General features: G+C 35.2%; 1 protein-coding gene and 1 long non-coding RNA gene across 3 annotated transcripts in view; both read left to right on the top strand.

Annotated features, from left to right (window-relative positions):
- Positions 1-16,727, top strand: part of SGCZ (sarcoglycan zeta) — a 396,272-nt gene that overhangs the window by 250,711 nt on the left and 128,834 nt on the right.
- On the top strand, positions 7,420-11,439 carry LOC148184135 (uncharacterized). Of its 2 annotated transcripts, none has more exons than XR_015772700.1 (3): positions 7,420-7,550; positions 8,044-8,176; positions 8,291-11,439. It is a non-coding gene; the product is annotated as an uncharacterized LOC148184135 (long non-coding RNA). The 2 variants fall into 2 exon arrangements; XR_015772701.1 differs by having other exon boundaries at positions 7,432-7,550; positions 8,068-8,176.

The raw sequence follows: 16,727 nt of genomic DNA, 5'->3' as shown, positions 1-16,727 counted from the left end.
AGCCTTTAAAGCTGCAAATCTGCATATGGGAAGCTCTTTTCTGACTGTTTTCTCCAGACTGGATCAACACATGTAATTTCAGTAAGTCTTTCTTGCTGCTAATAGAGAAGTATCTTTGTGAAATCCTGTGCCATCTTAGGTAATGTACCTCAGCAATGGATTCAGTAGCACTGACTACTCACAAGATGTGCTTGGCAGCAGTAGACTCCAGATGGTGAACTAAAAAACCCTACTTTTCTGCAGCAGCAGGAGCATCTGGGTGTGTGGCTGCCTTTCTTGTTTTCTGTTCAACCTACTTGGCTCGTTTCCCTAATTTATATCATCATAGATATCAAAATACTTGTGAGAAGGGCTCTTTTTAGGATTTAGCATTTTCTTATTAGTGAAAAGTGATTAATCTTTCTGATCTGCTTCAGAAAGTTAAAAGTTATGGGGTGAAAGTGGTAAAATAGGAAGCATTCTTTTATTGTCCTGAATTGTATATCACATGGACTGAATACCCTTTATTGATTTAGAGGTCATCTAGTTTCATTAGAAAATACTATGTTCTTTCACATTTAGAGAATTAAGCAGCATAAGTGGGAATGATCTGGAGATAATCTTCAGCAGATTCACACCTGAGCTAAAACTACAAATTTAAATTCACCCCTGGAGTTATTCACAAGTCCTGTGCAGGCCTTCAAGAAGTTCAGAAAATGAGGATCAAGCTAGATAACGGCTGTAAAGTACGAGTGTTCTGCAGTAAAATGTGAGGTGAAGGAATTTAGAATGAAAAACACCAAGTTTGTCTTGCTCTGTCAAGAGCTTGATCTAGATGAAAACGAAGATGTTTTTCTCCGTTAAGAAGAGGAAACTGTTAGTCACCTTTTCATATCTGTCATTCCTTTTTTTTTATTATAGGGAAAACCCACAGAATCCATTTTTTTGTATTTGACAGTGTTAAAAATAATGGAAAACCAGTATTCGTCAGTCCTTGCACTTAGGTTATGGGTTATTGGATTTGAATGTACTAGGAACCTCCATTCTAGCAATCCATGCAAAGGCTGTTTACAATTGCTTGTATGCATCATATCAGATCTCTTCTAAGATAAATCATGCAATTAATGCTATTTAGATAAAAGTATAGGGTGAGAATGGATGGGGTACAGGTGGGTCATACGAATTGCAGAGGTGTATGCAAGCCTATGCAAAGAGGAATGGAGAACAGTATTTTCCACCTCTGATGACTTTCATTGATAGACTGCGTTTGCCCACGCATAAGGAAAAATTGTCATGGGCAAAAGACATGTCATGTATGCAGGAAATTCAAACTTTTATTTATTAAAGCAAGTGTGATATCTTATTATCAAGTTAAAAAATAATCTACCCTTGTGTTTGCAGATGAAATTCTTAAATCATAGAATCACAAATGAGATTAAAGACTTGCTAATGACCTTAATAGAATGACAGTTTTACTAATGATTTTTTTTCCAACAATTAAAAATCCTAAAAAGAGTTTGACAGATCAAGGTACTCAGGTCCCAGTTGTAGAACTCCCAATTCAAAGACCAAATTCAACTTCAGAGTAGGATTTCTTATGCCTCCATTTCACAGAAAGAAATGCTTGGTTGTAATAGATATTTTAGCTGCTACTTTACAATAACTCATAGAAAATAGCCAAGCGTAAATATCATTGTTTGTAATACATCCAAAGTGATGTCAACTTTTACAGCTTTATTTTCTGGCAAAATCTCACACATTTTATCTGTGATTGGTTTGAAAAGTACTTTCTTTTATAATTGGTCTCTGAAAACCTATAAAACTTTTCTGTTAATAGACATGTTAAATTGCCTTGATCTTATCCAAATGTTTGCATTTTGTAAGTTTATGTAATTGTACATGACAGAACCAGTACTAATATAATTCATAGAAGTATTTGACTTCACAGTACATTTATCTGTCATTTATTCTGTGTATTGCACTGCTCTAGTGTTTGTTTTAAAGAAGCTCTTATGTACTGTAGAGCAGTGGAAGTTTTCTAACTATTGAAAATTACTGCATATGGCTTGCATACACTGATACTGAAAAAATCCTAAATGCTTCATAGGCACTGAAAATTAGAATTTTAGTTAATAACTAATTATAGTTATATAAAAGTAAGATAGATTGTGATTTATGGCCACTAGTATTTTAAAATATTCACTTGCATTAAAGAATTGTTTATATAGTAATAGAACACGGTTTTGAATAATGAAGGCAGGAGTATTTAAGACATTGTTCTCCAAATGATCACAACAAAGGATGTAGACTAACCACAGATAGCTATGATCCCATTCATATCCCATTCCTTTCATGAAGCAGGTGCTTGTCATTTCCCTGACCTTAATGGGATTGAGGCTAAACTGGGGAGACCAGACTGTATGTAAATATGCTAATTTACTCATAGGATTTGGCAACCAATAGGGAGCAAATGCCATAGGCTGTAGAGGAATGTAAGAAATACCAGCTATAACTCTACACTACTTCATCTCCTCCTTCTACTTTAGGACAGCTCTTCCTCAGGAATTAAGTTGTTTTCTCTCTTTTCACCCATATTGATTTTCTTTGTGTAGTGCTTCCTTGTACAGCTTTTGTAAGCTGATAATTCAATTTGCATTCCAATTGTCCAGTTTAACTGTGGTAAGGGGAGATTTGGCAAAAAGCATATTGTGCAGTGCGGAAATGCAATTAGTCATGAGGTTAGTCTCAGTGCTTCATTTTTCTGGATAATGAGTAGATTATCATAAGTACCATGTTACTATTGATTTTGGTTTTCAACTGATGTTTTTGTAGTCTTTTGGGGGCTTTTTTGATAGTTGAATAATGCATATCCAAACAAAACTCCACTGCTTAAAATTCTTGGATGCTCATGGAATCATTCTCAAAGGAGTAGCCACAGCCACTGGTACTTAAAATCCCTTACAAAGGAATTCTTTTTATTGGTTACAGTAGGATTTATCTAGTACTGCTTAAATTAAATCCATCCTCATAAAAATTCAAGTACAATAAGCTGTCATACTAGTTTCTGACAACATAGACTTTTCTGTTAGGACTACTAGCAGTGCTTTTTTGGGGATGCTATGTTAGCAGTTCAGAGTGTCAGAGTATCTACATCTGGGATTTACAAAGGTGTTGTTTTTAAAAGAGAAAGCTATCTTAGTGTATGCACATTGGATGGATATTGTGAATTTATATTTTGTATGTTTAGGTGCTGCTTGTAAATTACCTATGATGCCTTTTCAGGATGCCCTGAACTTAGAGGAGAGGATGCTAAGTGAATCTGATTTTCATAGAGCAGTAGAAAGGCTTGGGTTAGAAGGGACCTTAAAGATCATCTAATTCCAACCCCTTCGTCAATGGCAAGGATACTGCTCACTACATCTGTTTGCTCAGGGCCCCATCCAACCTGGCCTTGAATGCTTCCAGGGATGGGACATCCACAAGTTCTCTGTGCAGTGTTTCCCAGTGCTTCAGCATCCTCACAGTTGTTGTGAGGTGCCTCAGGGAGGCAAAGATTTAGTTTCATTCAAGCATTGTTAACGTGAGAGGCACGGCTGTATGCCATGCTAGTATGAATTTTGACCTCCTGCTTTAGAGGATGGGCAATGTGAGCCCTGGATGAAGTTATCGCACCCCCGACCTCTTGGGAGGAGTGGTCCAGGAGTTCTAATTGAGTTTGAGTCCCTGGTGATTTCTTCCTTGTTGTGTTTCTAGTGGTCCCTAAAGCTAAACTCCACCCTCAAAGGTGGAGAACTTCAAGGGTTCTGTCTTTTAAAACCCCTCACTCTGCCTTTCCTCAGAGCTTTATGTCTCTGGATCTGAGTCTGTTCCCATGCTGAATAAATGGTTTCATAAACAGAGGCCTGTCTCGTTGGTATTACATGTTCATTCCCAGAAACTGTAGCTTCCCTGGACATGATCCTGCAGTTGCAGACTCCAACACATGGTAAATTTTTTTTCCTAGCATCTAGTCTCACCTCTTTTAGTTTAAAAACTTTTTCCGTTTAAAACTGCTCCCTACTGTCCTATCAGTATCTCCACATGTAAATTGTCACTCTCCTTCCTCTTCATAAGCTCCCTTTGAGTACTGGAAGGATATGAGACACTTTTGCTGTAGCATCATTATTATAGAAATTATGTTCATTAAACAAGTGTCCAGAACAAGGAGTTTCAGCTTAAGCAGTGAGTGTAGGGAAAGAGTTATACATACTCCCATTTTTTGTGTTATGGTCCAGTTATTAAAATATTTAGATAACATGACAATCTCTCACAATAAGCGACAGAATTACTGCATTTCTTTTACAGTGCCTTATCCGTGTTTTATTTTTAAAACAGCAGAATTGCTAAGTCCAGACCACATAAAACTTCCATTCTGGTCAGCAAGATCTAATCAACAGTGCCTCTTTTGTTCACATGCTCTTCAACATGTCTGTTGGAGAGGTTTAATTACACAGTGCTCTGTGATTTTGGCTATGTTATAGCACTCTTTCCATAAACCTACACAGAACGGTGTTATTGCTTAGAAAGGTATGGTTGTGATAGGTGGCTGATGGCCACATATCTCAGTTTAACCAGTTGGTAGAGAGATATTTTGCTGTAATCTCTCTTTCCCATTGTGTTAATGTGCAAACATCAAAAATAGTGGTTATTTTTTATGTCTGTGTAGCAGATATCATAATCACTCTAACGTGATTAGCTTCTCTAAGCAATACTGCAATTTAATTTAAAAGAAAAAGAAGAGAGGAGGGGGAATTAATTTATCACATATATGGTAAAAGATGTACTGTGGCAAATTCATCAAACTTCCTATGTAATATTAACTAGAAAGTCTATTCATTTGATAGTACCTTACTTTTATATTAAGTTCCTGGGTCCTATATCAAGATAGTTATAGAATTTTTCTTTCACATAATGACTGGGGTTTTTGATTGTAGTTCCTTAACTTTGACTCCTGTCTATAACTTTAAAGATGAAGCTCCACGAGTCTTTCAAAATAAAGTATAAGGCTTTGCAACATTTTTCCTAGTCCTTTAATAGTTCATCTCATCCCTAAACTTTCTCCTCAATTTATCAATGTACTTCTTGATTTTCTCTTGACCTTTACTCTTTGAGTTTCATACAAAAATGGAAGAGCCAATATTTAAACTCCTAAAACTTATGAGATTTGTCTGTTCCACCATGAAGACTCAGAAGAAAGTTTTCACTTTTTAGATTAACTTTTTTTCAGAAACAAGTCTCTCACCTTAAAGTATTTTTAACACTGTGTTGGGTTTGAGTGGCAAGGTTTTGATAATGGGGTGAGGAGGTGACAGTGGTCTGTAGGGGTGGCTTCTCTGAAAAGATGCACACTGAAGAGTGAGTAGTAAGAGTTTGAGTAGGGGTGGCAGAGACATGGTGAACTGACCATAACCCCCATTCTCTGTCTCTTTCCACCACTGCAGGGGGAAAGGGTAAAGAATTCAGGAGTTAATTTAAGTCTCTGAAGAGAGACTTCATTTACTTTTATATTTATTGCTTCTTGGCCTGTTATTTGATGCAGCACAATAATCTGCATAATTGTCCTAAGCTGTTAAAAGAGTAATGTTTCTGGTGGATACAGAACCTAGGTGCCCATCTGATAGTTTGCATATTTTGTATAAAGTATATATATTTTTTTACCAAGTGAAGCAAAGATAATTATTTCCAGAAAACACTTCATTCAATCATCTTTTTTTTTTACTTCTTTATTTATGAATAGATACATTTTCAGACATATTTTAATTGTTTCATCTTGTGCTTTGCTTATTTAATGTTCAAGGCATTTTAGTGACTATAGAAATTTCTACCAAATATACAGATGTAATGGTAACACGATATCAAAACTGGATTTATTAGTATTGATTAATCAGAAAGGCCATATTAAACGTTTATGTTCACTGAGTGAATGGTTCCTACACTTAACATAGGTAAAACTTAAAGGGGAAGAGGGTATGATTCATAGAAACAAAAATAGAAGAAAAGTATATGTTCATATGTGACCTGTAGAAATGTGCAAGAACTTCTATAAAAAGGCTGCAATAAATAACTTTTAATGAGGTTTTTTTTTTCTTTTTGTAACAACAAAGAGTGATATTCTACCAGTTTATAGGGTTATTCTTGTAAGAGTTGTATGAAAGAGCTTTCTTATATTTTCCAGCTCCTCAGTAGAAGGTGTACAAGTCCAGTGGTGTTTCATCAGAGGTGAATTCAACATGATTAAGCTTTTCATGAGGTTTGCTCTTGAGGTAACCACTATTTATGTATGTACACAGAAAGACATATGTATCTACATATAGATTATAAACAGAACATTTTAGAATTTGTCCGAATTCACAACTGTATCTGAAAAATATTATCTCAGTAAAATATCTTGACAGCCCACCTTTTTTGACTCCTCCAAGTCGTTGATAAGTACACTGAAACAAGAGGCCCCTGTGGTACACTGCTTGTCAGCAGTCTCCAGATAGAGGATGAGCGTTAATCACTATCCTGTGTATCTAATTCTCCAGCCCACTTCTACCCACACACTTACCCACTTGTCCACAATCTTGGATTGTCCTTTTGCCCTCTTTTGAAGGTGGGTGCAACTGCTGTCTTTCTCAGTTGCTGTGGACTTCCCCTGATCTCCATGACTTTCCAAAGATGATAGTGAAGGGCCTGGCAGGTATATCAGCCAGTTTCCTCAGCACCCTCATTCAGCCCAGTGGGTCGCGCTGATTTGTACGAGTTGAATTCTCCCAATTAGTCCTTGCTTCAGTCCTCATCCACTGCTGGTAGCTCATGTTTTGAACTCCTTCTCAAAGGAGAGGGGCCAGGAGGACTCAGGTGGTAAGGATGGGTTCCCACTTTGTGAAACAGTTACTTGAAGGGCTATGCCTCATCGCATTATATGCAGCAATTATTATCTCATAGGTAGTATTTAATATATCTCTATGTTGTCAGGAAAAAATGAATCATCTCCTGTGGCTTTTCCCCTCTCTGTCTCTGTATTATCAGTATATGTAAAAAACCCATAAACCTGCTGTTTAAAATTTAACATTTACTATTAAAATTCAACATTTTGCAGCTGTGAGAAATTCCTGTTTTGATGGCTTGTGTCTTTGAATTTTTCATGTAACTAACTGATAAAATAGCTCACCTAATAGAATCTAAGCTGAATTTAAATTCATTACCATTGTTTGTAGGCTCAAGCTTAGATAAACAAAAGAAGAAAACAGATTTCTTATTTTTGTTTTTGTTTGGTTATTTTATTATTTTTTTTATTTTAACAAAGTAAATCCTCATCAGAACCCTGCTGTTAGTGATTACCAATTACCTGCAACTGCAGGAGCACTGGTAAAGCATTGCCTTAATTAGGGAGGCGTAAAAATGCCCTTGGGATCTAAGCAAGCATAAATGCAGCTGAAAGGTTCTGTTTCTCCTTGACAAGCACAAAAATTTTGTGCAGAAACCACTGATAGACATTTGTGAAAATACCTTTATTCATCTCCTCTGAATATTGTTAGTCAAATAAGGTAAATTCACCATCTTGATATTAAGTTTTTTTTTTAATTGTATTTTCTTAAAATACTGGTTTTGCAGTCATAGGCAGGTATGCCGTTCCCCTTCATTCAGATTTATTTGCTATACAGTATTTGCTAACTTTCATGAATGGGAAAAGAATATTTCTTCTGATACATTGGAAAACAGAAAATTTGAAGCAGTCAACTTCAAGTTAAAAAGAATGAAACTAGTTAACATTTAATATTAATAAATTAGTCATTAACATTTTGTTGGTTTCAACACCATCCAGAAAATTAAACTCCAAGTAAGCCACTCGCTTTCCTCTGCCCTTTTTTGGTAAGGAATGGACAATAAATGAGATTGTAAATTGAAATAGCACTTTTCTAAAAACAAGCTAACAACAGCAGTATTAATAGCAAAGGCATACAAAAGGGAAGGTGGGAGCTGGTGGGCAGCAGAAGTTCAGCAGGGGTTTTAAGGGGACTGTCTGCTCTGCTCTGGCAGAAATAGCAAACTTCTGGTTTCCAGCGCCTGGTGTTTCCTGCTAAAACCAGTAGCCCAGCAATGATGTTGGAGGTATTGAATAGACATTGTGGTGACCTCCACTCAGTGCTGAAAAACTCCACCACCTCTCTTTGTAAGTAGGACAACACTGCAGACCTAGCTGGTTTTAATGTCTGCTTTTCATGGTGTTACAAACCTGATGATGATGATTAAATCTTTGATGTTTCTTTTTGCTATTTACTTTCAGGATGTGTAATCCTGTGGCCCTAGGAGGTGTGGTGTGAACTGAATTTGGAAGAAAGATTGTGAGGGTGGAGGATGCCAGCTTGATTCTGGAGAAAGCAATGCCTTATTTGCTAGGTCCAAAAATAGGTGTCTCTGAAGTCTGAAAGTAAAAGAAAAAAACAAAACAGCAGAAGAGAAATATCTCCACAAAGTAATTGGATTTCACTAAAACATTACCTATTACTGTAATATTATTTGTTTAGAACTGAAAAAATGCTACCTGGCTCCTTTTCTGAATACTTCTGTGCTTTTTCTGTATGAATTGTATGAACTCAGCTTTTTTAGCCTTTATTTTTCTTCGTGGTTTTAGGTCTTTTTGTCTCTACAGTACTCTTTAATTTTCAAAGCATTGTAGCTGCATATTTCACAAGGACATTGTTGTGACACAGTTCATTGGGACAGTATCTCCAAATTCCAAAAGCTCTTACTTTCTGAAGAGAGGATTTAATTTTATGACGCTTTTTGGAAAAAAATAAATTGAATTCTGGATTTAGTGATACTTTTTATGGCTTCTTGGCCACAATGGACAGCAGTGTTGTGCAATGATACAGAAAGATCAGTGTGTGTTGGCTTTTTTTCTTTTATATTAATTCAATTGTGTGGAATATTGATTTATGCTGTAGTCTGTGCTTTATGTAGTTGAGAGTGACAGTCTGGTGTCCCTCTGAATCAGAGGGAAATCTGCAAGTGATCCTGCTAAGTCTCACTGATTTTGGAGGACGGAGTGTTCTTTGTTCAGCTGTTAGTCTTATTTTTTTATTTCACCCTGCAGAAGGATAGCATTTCTATATTTTATGTATAGAGTTATGAAAAATAGTAATATTTTTATGATAAAATACTTTGAAAAGTGAAGCTGGGATGAAGTAAAGGTATAAAAGAGTACTGCTGGCACAGATTCCTCATGCAAAGAATAGATGTCTGGACTTGGCGTTAATTTTGCATAATGCAATTGAATTTAATCAGGAAATGTTCACACTGAGTATTTAATTAGACTCGAGGTGATCAATCTTGGTAGGGACTTTGCTAATTATCAAGTGGCTGAGTCACTGAAGAAAGTCAAAGTAATGCTTCAGAGGACTGTACTTCACTGAGGACTTTGGATGTGTGAGCAGAAGTTTTTAAGGTGATAAATGTTAAAGAAGGTTAATAAATAGTTTATAGTTAATAATGAAGTTGCAGGAATAATAGATGGAGGCACAGACATGTGAGAGACTGGAACTGTAGCCTACAGTAATTTGTATAAATTATAATTGATCCTCTAAAAAGTATGTAGAGGTTAAAATTCTGAGCAGAAATAGCTCAGAGAAAAGCTGTATCTCTCTGACAAGGCCATGTTAGCTCTAGATTACAACAGTAAGAATGATTCTCTTCTCCTTCCTTCACAAATCTCTGATGTATTAAGTGGGAATTACATAGAGCTAGATATGCTTTTGCAGAGCAAGCCAAGTGCATGAAGACTCTCCCAAAATGTGATAACAAGGGTGGGAGAAAGACTGCAAAATCAGCATCTCTATTTCTCAACTCTGTCCCTCTTTATCTAAAGATCTGTGACATTCCCTTAAACTGTGCTGTTTCTGTATGGCTTCTGTTAATGCTTTGCATTTCCCCACCATTCCAGCATTTTTTGAAATTTGTTATTATGGTGGGTTAGGAATTACTCTTGAGTTTAGTGTTCCCTCTAAAACCACAGGCAGATTCCTCTCCCCCTTCTCCAGTTGGAGGCAAAAAAGGCAAAAATCATGGGTTAAGAACAATTTACTGTGAACAAAAATTAGTTAAGAGAACACACAGTAACAGAAAATATATTAATGACAAAAGGTATGAGAAGAGAAATGATTCACAAGGAAAAACATGACAATAAATAATACTGGACATCTCCCTCCACCGCATTCTCTCAACCTGCAGGAAGCTTCTCCTCTGAAGCAGTCATTTTCTTCTCATCCTCAGCAAGGACCTGAGGAGGTACAGAAAAACCTCTGTGTCCTAGTAGCCACACCCCTTCCTGGCTACTGCAAAAAGTTAGCACTGTCCTGGCCCAAGCCAGAGCAGTTATTCTATACCGTTTAAGACACACACAAAATGCTGGGTTGGAACATATCTCATTCTCAAACTTGGACCTACGTGCTCTGTGCCTCTACCAAAAAGCTTCATATCCACTGAAATCTGTAGCTGAACAACTGCTGTGAACTTGACATCCCACCTAGGTTTTTTTGCCATTGAATCCTTTCTTCATCCATCAAATATACAGTTCTAGTCCTTTTGTAGTCCTGAGTAAATCACCCTTCTTGTGTAAGTGCTCTCAGTTTATCACCTTGCTTCCAGTTACTGTGCCTGGCTGTGAAACTAAGAATAGTGGTAAATTGATTTCAGTGGCAGTAAATATAGCTTCCAGCTAATTAATTTGAATTTTATTTGGAACATTATCATATTTTAAATGAAGTTGTGTGTGAATACCTGCCAGGTTTTTCAGCATAGCTAACACAAATCTATGTGCATTCTCTATTTCCCTGGGATTCTCTTCCTGCAAGAGCCTGCTTTCTGCATGGAAGATAGCTGGCCGATGCCAAATAGCATAGAAATTTCAGGGCTTGTTAAAGTATGCTTAGTAATTGTTTATTTCCATATTTAAATCTGTATACTAAAAGCTGTGTATGAATAATTCTACTGTATATGTAAATTCAAGTTCTTACTAATGCTCACATAATTTTCCATTACTTGTTTCTTGCATTCACATTCATTATTCAATGCCTAATATTTATTAGCTTACGAGGTTTATGTTATAGATAGCTGCAAGTTTTATCTTCTCTTTGTACAATGCTAAGCACAGTTGGATTTTTACCAGGTAAACTATAGCACAAGTAATTAATCAAATGTATTATGTTAGTGCAGTCATGAGATAAGTAAAATTAGTTTTGAAGCATTTATGCAAATAATCTGTTTTCAACAGTCCATGCTTAGATACATATTCTCCTACTCTCAGAATACTGATATGAGTGCTCAAAATATTTTAATGAGTATTCGAAGACATATATATGTATGTATTTATTTTTAAAGCCATAAATATTAATTTTCTTGGGAAATAGAAGATAAAATAAATACAGTGATAGTTTATGTGCAATGTGGAGTTTGACTTCATAGGCTCCTTTCAAAAGATGGGGATCCACATTTTTAGCTCTGCACGGTTGAGACAATTGGGTGTTCTGGAGAGTGAAATTAAATCCATATGGAATTAACTATGCCTATGATGAAATTGTACTCTCTGTTTTCTGTTTGAAAGAAAAATATTTTCATAAAGCCACAAGTGGGATGTTAATTTTGTTTACAATTATTTTATTCTGAATTATTTCTGCATTATTTAATCTCCTTAGTGTCTAGCCTCATCAGTTATTGTTTTACAAGGATTACTCTAATCCTTAGTTGCTTTGGTGGTCACAGTGCAATAGAAAACACACACTCAGGAATGTTTTATGGAGTGTTATGAAGTTCTGTTTGGGATAAATTTCACAATTCCAAAGCCAAAAACTGACTATGGGTGGAGTGTGGTGCATTTTAACTGACAATGTAGACAAATACCTTGTGTGGATTTTGGTTTGATGGTTTGGGGTCTTAGTGGGTTTTTTTTGTTTGTGTCTTTGGTTTTTTGTTTGTTTGTGTTATTTGTTTTGTTTTGTCTTTTTTGGTTGGTTGCTTAGGTTTTTGTTTATTTAAGGATTTTGTTTGTTTTGATTTTATTTTTTTTTTCTTTTATCATAATTCATGTATTTCAGGTACAGATTTTGAAAAAAAAGACAAATTTGTAGAAGAAAACTGTCAGGGATCATTTAACAGAACAATCTCTCCTGTAGCTCAGAAAGTACAATTATCTCACTGTTTATTGTTTCACTCTCTGCTATCTGAACCATTTTAGTAATCAGACAAATTATTTTCCTATTTGCCTGTAACTTTTTATGTTTTCTGTGAAAGTAATGTGAAAACAGATGTTCAGTGTCATTTTCACAAAACTCCAGTTGTGTTTTGTGAGGTTGGGTTGTATGATGGGAACAGTTACTATGTCTGACTGTGTCAGCCTGTGGCAGTCAGGAGCTCAAGGATATTAGCCTTGGAGTCAGCTGATTTTTTTTTTTTCTTTGAGATCATTTCCCCTACCTAAATAGATTTAATAATAAATCAGCTAAGCAATGTAATTTAATTTTAAATAATGTGAAAACAGTGGTAGTGTGTTTTAAGTGTTACTAGCATTCAAGAGCATACAACCACATGTCAAAGTCACATGTTGTTTCTTTATTTTTAAATATGCTCCTTCAGTGTCACAGTGACTAATATTTTTCTTAAGATTGTTAGTTTAACTCAGAAATAGAAAATATTTCTTCTTTGAAGTATTTTATAAATATGACTACCAGTTTTTGTCTCTGTCTGCAAAAGCAATTTAACTGTGCTCTTCAGAGGTCTGTCCCCTGCTAGGGAAACTATAATTTTTAATTACTTTTAATACATTACTTAATGAGAAAATTAAACAGAGTAGGATTAATTAGTTTCATAATTGTAAGCACAGTTATTGATATGAAATTGACTTTAGTTCCTTGACTAAAATTTTGCTTTTGTTATTAGGAAGTGTCCCCAGTGTCATGACATATTTGAAAACTAAACACTGAATTTATGGGGAGAGAGTATTTATTTATTTTATATATAAAAATTTTATATAGGTGCACTTAAAGTTTCAAACTTACATATGTTCTTCAACAACAGATATAGGAAAAAATAATCACAAGCTTCACATAAGTAGAATAACAAGGAAGGTAGTTAAGTCCTTCACACCTTTAAATGTTTTATACTATGATGGAGCTGGGAAAGATCCAAACCCATCTTTATATGTCCTAAAGTTTTGGATTTTTTAACTGCGGAAATTAACAGTAAGTCATGAAATAATCCTCCATAACCTTATTTCCACTGAGTAAATTTATTTTTGTTAAGAAGAAAATATTTTCATCTACTGTGGATGGTCTTTTGTTTTCTGCTCACATATTTTGATGAAGGTAGTGTACTGTCTACGCCTACAATAAGGCACATGAACTTTAAAACTTCTGAAAACTTGGGGCCAGTGACTTAGTTAGATACCAAACAATGAATTTGGATTTTATCAGAGAAATCCTGAACACCTGAAGTGTGCTATTATCCTACTCCATCCACCCATACCTAAATCCCCACTTCAAATATACCATGAAAGTCTTCTCACTGCATCCTGAGAATAAGATACTGTAGAAATGGATCATAGAATGGAAAGCTATGCCTTATAAAGAATGGCTCTCAAATATGGAAGAATAGATAAGGAACTATAAAATTAGAAGTGGAAACGTTAAACTTCAAATTAGTTCTATGCACATTTGAACTGTGAAGATTGCAGCTGGGCAAATGTATAAATAGATTTTAAAGAAAAAGCTTAGACCAACTAATAGAAGATATATTCATCAGTGTTCATTAAAGGGTAGTTAAGGTCTCACCTCAGTGCCTTTATAGCTGGGCAAGTATCATTCTGCACTGCTTCTGTTTTATTATTTTTATAATCAAATGCTGCTGACAGCTGTCAGGATGGGTTGTGTTGCTGGACAGACCTTGGGTCTGGGTTAGTATGGCAGTTCTTCAGATCTCAACATTTCTTTTAAGAATATTAAAATGTTAATTCTATCATTATGCACTGGATTTTTTAGAACAGTTTTGGAACTCTTGGAGGGATATTTTTTACTTTGTTTTGATAAACATATATTTTTTAAGAAAGCCCTCTTACACCCATAACTGAATGTGTTGTTTTTGATGTTTTTATTCAGAAATGTTTCTACTTTTGGATTGTTGGTGTATTTGTTTTCACTTTTCTGATAAAAGTTTTTTGACTCCAATATATTAGGATTTGATTACAGCAGGATTTGATCTAGCCTGTAGGGCTTGCTAGTGACCAGTTTGTTCATGGGCTTTTCAGAATAAAGTGGTAAGCTGGACAAATTGCTCACAACAGTCTGCTCCTGATCTGTACAATTTTGAGGGGAACTCCCCACAATGGTGTTTAATCAATTTCTACAACTCACTGCTCTCAGCTTCTTCAAGAGAGAACTAGGATATCCTGTTCATTTTGAATCCGCTGTACTGTATGTGCACAGTACCTGTATGATGTGAGCAGAGGAGTTCTTGTGTTCAGCCCTTCTCTGCACTTGTAAAAAATTGTATGGGCTACTCAGATGTAAGTAGTGGAGATCAGTGATCCACAGAGGTTACATTTTTAGCTTAGCTGTTATGAGAGACTTTTATCTATTGGGGTCTGAAATAATGTTAGAATATTATCATCTAGGATATCTCCTATCAAATGTTACTGACAAGTCCCTCACACACAAAAATACAAGATATTTGACAGTGATGTGATCTTTCATTTTTGTCCCTGATGTGAGAAAATAAAATTATTACTTATAATATTAGTACTGTGCCAAAAATATTAGAAGGACCTTTAAAATATTTGAATATTTTTTTCATAAATGGTTGCATCCCAAAATATCACATTTCTGTTCTTTTAGGTAAGGATGTCTGGTTTTCATCCAATGTTCTCTCTCTCTCTTTTCCTATCTATATATACTTTTGTGTATGTATTGTGATAATTTCTGTTGTTTTATATGTATGTCATGCTTTTTGGAGTTTGTTCCTTCATTTTGTTGCAAAATAACATACATATAAAAAAGAAAATGTTGGAAACCTGTGTAAGTGAGCAGTGTTCACATTTTGCATGCTTCAGGCAAGTTACAGTGATACAATACCAACAGAACATAATGTAATTGGCTTCCAGCTCAAAAATAATTCATCTGGTGTTTTAAAGGATATCATTTTCTCAAAGCACTGGAAGAGAACAGCAAAACTTTTAATTAAAATCCCCTTCTATATCTCAAATTCTTCCTGAAGCAAATATTGTTAAACTTTTTTTCTTTTCCTTTTAAGAAAAAATAAAATGGTAGATACTGTGTTAGTTTCTTAAAGGTACTTTAGTACATAGAGGCTTTTACTTTTCTTTTATATGAGATTTATGCTATGCACATACTCAGATATGTGTTAGAAAGTTGATGGTTTCTATATTAGCATCATCATTTCTATATTAGCATCATTAGATCACTGTGCTCAGTTGAGCAGAGAATTCCTCTTTTGTGGTGGTTCTAGTGCCGCAAGAAAAACCCAAAAGAGACTTGAGAAAAGCAAGTTATACAAGCAACTGATACTGCAGTTATTCTTGGACCCACCATGCAGCATTTATAACAGAGACTATGTAAAATGAAGTACTGCAAGATAAAATAGTTGTGATCAATGCAATTTAGGGCTTTGGATATAATTCTTTGTTAATCTTTCTTATTCAATAAAAAATGAAATAATAAGAGATGTAGCTACCAGTTTAAAAACTGTCTAGTTAGTCTTGGAGCATAAATGGAATATCATATCAAAACACACAAAGAAAACTCAAAACCCAAACACAGATCAAAACTTGAATGGAATTTGTTTAGCTAGTGCCAAAAATCATTGACTTTGCAACAGGTTGGAATGTTAACCTGAATCTTTTAGAAAAGAGCTAAAGGTCATAATGGATAACCTCATGTAGCATGACAAGAGACCTATGATACTGCAGAAGATATTTAAAGACAAGGAAACTAAACTCCAAACCTAATAAAACCCTGAAACACACCTATTCTCTGAAACTCAACAACAAAAAACCCTTCAAAATTAAAAAAGTAATAACTTTAGGACTCACCTACTCATGCCCCCACACTCCCAATAATTTGAATTTAATTTGGGGTTGATGTCCCAATGGAAATACTGGGGTGGTTCTTGCATTTTTATTCCCAAAAAAATAACAATGAGACAAAAAAAAAACTTTAAGGCTCGACTGTATACATATGCGGTGTTTGAAAATGAATTTTAAAATTAAATACTTAGGAGCTCAATTTATTTCTCATGAGGGGGAGAAGTTGTTTGTCCTTTAGATGTACTGTCTCACTTATTGAAGGCTGTGAGATAGCTCACCATCTCAATAAAAAGGTGAATACCATTAGAGATCTTCATGCAACGCTGCTGTGCATTCTTTTGGCAAGGAAAACCTGTACCTCTGTAGATATACTACATATGCAGTCTCTGAAAATCTTACTTTTTACCCCAGGATTTAGCATTTTGAATTCCCTGAGCTTACAGTACTATGTTGAAATCTTTTCTTGTGAAAGCCTTTATTGTCTTTAATTGGTTTTTATTGCTTCAATCATGTCATAACTGTAGGCGGATTAAAAAAACAACCAGCCAACCCCAAATACCCCCACAAAACCCCTCCCACCCTGTGGCGTCAGTCTGAGAAAATTTTATTCCCTGCCTTCAAGTAAAAAGGAGTA

This window comes from Pseudopodoces humilis, chromosome 6, assembly GCF_049639895.1.
Source record: "Pseudopodoces humilis isolate 2021_Gansu_Grassland_sample_001 chromosome 6, ASM4963989v1, whole genome shotgun sequence".
NCBI classification, from domain to species: domain Eukaryota; kingdom Metazoa; phylum Chordata; class Aves; order Passeriformes; family Paridae; genus Pseudopodoces; species Pseudopodoces humilis.
The sequence above is the reverse complement of the archived record's forward strand: the minus strand, read 5'-3'. Positions and strand labels throughout refer to the sequence as shown.